This window comes from Rutidosis leptorrhynchoides, chromosome 11 (genome assembly GCF_046630445.1).
Source record: "Rutidosis leptorrhynchoides isolate AG116_Rl617_1_P2 chromosome 11, CSIRO_AGI_Rlap_v1, whole genome shotgun sequence".
Lineage (NCBI taxonomy): Eukaryota > Viridiplantae > Streptophyta > Magnoliopsida > Asterales > Asteraceae > Rutidosis > Rutidosis leptorrhynchoides.
Window position 1 is genome coordinate 87,254,023 of NC_092343.1, and position 3,597 is coordinate 87,257,619.

Consider the following 3,597-nt stretch of genomic DNA (forward strand, 5'->3'; position numbering starts at 1 on the left):
TGATTTTGAAACGAGACATATATGTAACAATTATCGCTGTAACGACATTTAATGTATATATATCATATTAAGATATATTAATACATCATGATATCATGATAATGTAATAATTTAACATCTCATTTGATTTAATAAACAATGGGTTAACAACATTTAACAAGATCGTTAACCTAAAGGTTTCAAAACAACACTTACATGTAACGACTAACGATGACTTAACGACTCAGTTAAAATGTATATACATGTAGTGTTTTAATATGTATTCATAAACTTTTGAAAGACTTCAAGACACTTATCAAAATACTTCTACTTAACAAAAATGCTTAAAATTACATCCTCGTTCAGTTTCATCAACAATTCTACTCGTATGCACCCGTATTCGTACTCGTACAATACACAGCTTTTAGATGTATGTACTATTGGTATATACACTCCAATGATCAGCTCTTAGCAGCCCATGTGAGTCACCTAACACATGTGGGAACCATCATTTGGCAACTAGCATGAAATATCTCATAAAATTACAAAAATATGAGTAATCATTCATGACTTATTTACATGAAAACAAAATTACATATCCTTTATATCTAATCCATACACCAACGACCAAAAACACCTATAAACACTTTCATTCTTCAATTTTCTTCATCTAATTGATCTCTCTCAAGTTCTATCTTCAAGTTCTAAGTGTTCTTCATAAATTCTACAAGTTCTAGTTTCATAAAATCAAGAATACTTCCAAGTTTGCTAGCTTACTTCCAATCTTGTAGAGTGATCATCCAACCTCAAGAAATCTTTCTTATTTACAGTAAGATATCTTTCTAATACAAGGTAATACTCATATTCAAACTTTGATTCAATTTCTATAACTATAACAATCTTATTTCGAGTGGAAATCTTACTTGAACTTGTTTTCGTGTCATGATTCTGCTTCAAGAACTTTCAAGCCATCCAAGGATCCTTTGAAGCTAGATCCATTTTTCTCATTTCCAGTAGCTTTATCCAGAAAACTTGAGGTAGTAATGATATTCATAACATCATTCGATTCATACATATAAAGCTATCTTTTTCGAAGGTTTAAACTTGTAATCACTAGAACATAGTTTAGTTAATTCTAAACTTGTTCGCAAACAAAAGTTAATCCTTCTAAATTGACTTTTAAAATTAACTAAACACATGTTCTATTTCTATATGATATGCTAACTTAATGATTTAAAACCTGGAAACACGAAGAACACTGTAAAACCGGACATACGCCGTCGTAGTAACACCGCGGGCTGTTTTGGGTTAGTTAATTAAAAACTATGATAAACTTTGATTTAAAAGTTGTTCTTCTGGGAAAATGATTTTTCTTATGAACATGAAACTATATCCAAAAATCATGATTAAACTCAAAGTGGAAGTATGTTTTCTAAAATGGTCATCTAGACGTCGTTCTTTCGACTGAAATGACTACCTTTACAAAAACGACTTGTAACTTATATTTATGACTATAAACCTATACTTTTTCTGTTTAAATTCATAAAATAGAGTTCAATATGAAACCATAGCAATTTGATTCACTCAAAACGGATTTAAAATGAAGAAGTTATGGGTAAAACAAGATTGGATAATTTTTCTTGTTGTAGCAACGTGAAAATTGGTAACAAATCTATATAAATCATATCCTAGCTAAGTTATATTGTATTATACATGTATTCTAATATATTATGTAATCTTGTTATACCATAGACACGTATGCAAATGTTTTGACATATCATATTATCCCATGTGTATATATTATTTGGAACAACCATAGACACTCTATATGCAGTAATGTGGGAGTTAGCTATACAGGGTTGAGGTTGATTCCAAAAATATATATACTTTAAGTTGTGATCTAGCCTGAGACGTGTATACACTGGGTCGTGGATTGATTCAAGATAATATATATCAATTTATTTCTGTACATCTAACTGTGGACAACTAGTTGTAGGTTACTAACGAGGACAGCTGACTTAATAAACTTAAAACATCAAAATGTATTAAAAGTGTTGTAAATATATTTTGAACATACTTTGATATATATGTACATATTTGTTATAGGTTCGTGAATCGACCAGTGGTCAAGTCTTACTTCCCGATGAAGTAAAAATCTGTGAAAGTGAGTTATAGTCCCACTTTTAAAATCTAATATTTTTGGGATGAGAATACATGCAGGTTTTATAAATGATTTACAAAATAGACACAAGTACGTGAAACTACATTCTATGGTTGAATTATCGAAATCGAATATGCCCCTTTTTATTAAGTCTGGTAATCTAAGAATTAGGGAACAGACACCCTAATTGACGCGAATCCTAAAGATAGATCTATTGAGCCTAACAAACCCCATCCAAAGTACCGGATGCTTTAGTACTTCGAAATTTATATCATATCCGAAGGGTGTCCCGGAATGATGGGGATATTCTTATATATGCATCTTGTTAATGTCGATTACCAGGTGTTCACCATATGAATGATTTTTATCTCTATGTATGGGATGTGTATTGAAATATGAAATCTTGTGGTCTATTGTTACGATTTGATATATATATATATATATATATATATAGGTTAAACCTATAACTCACCAACATTTTTATTGACGTTTAAAGCATGTTTATTCTCAGGTGAATACTAAGAGCTTCCGCTGTTGCATACTAAAATAAGGACAAGATTTGGAGTCCATGTTTGTATGATATTGTGTAAAAACTGCATTTAAGAAACATATGTCGATGTAATATATTTCTATTGTAAACCATTATGTAATGGTCGTGTGTAAACAGTATATTTTAGATTATCATTATTTGATAATCTACGTAATGCTTTTGAAACCTTTATTGATAAAATAAAGGTTATGGTTGATTTAAAAATGAATGCAGTCTTTGAAAAACGTCTCATATAGAGGTCAAAACCACGCAACGAAATCAATTAATATGGAACATTTATAATCAATATGAACGGGACATTTTAGTTGGTATCCGAGCGTTGGCCTTAGAGAACCAGAATTTTGCATTAGTGTGTCTTGTCGAGTTTGTTAGGATGCATTAGTGAGTCTGGACTTCGACCGTGTTTACTTGAAAAATGATTGCTTAACAAATTTTGTTGGAAACTATATATTTTTAACATGTGAATATTATGTGATATATTAATCTCTTAACGTGTTTGATATTATGTGATAGATGTCTACCTCTAGAACAAGTCCCATTGACTCACCTAATAATAATGAAGAGTCAAATGTAAATTGGAATGATTCGTGGACTGATTCACAAGTTTCCGAAGAGGATCCGGAAGAAGAGTCGGAACCGGAAGAAGAATCGGAACCGGAAGAAGAAATAGAACCAGTGGGGGAAATAATAAAACGGTTAAGTAGAAGAAAAAATCCTTAACCAACCGACCAAAGTTAATTATGGTCAATGGTGTTTCCGCCAAGTAAGCAAAGTATTGGGAGGATTACCAATTCTCCGATGAATCAGATCCCGACAAGGATTCCGATGATGTTATAGAAATTACCCCAACACAATTTAATAAGGCAAAAGAGAACAATAAGGGAAAGGGCATAAAAATAGAGAAACG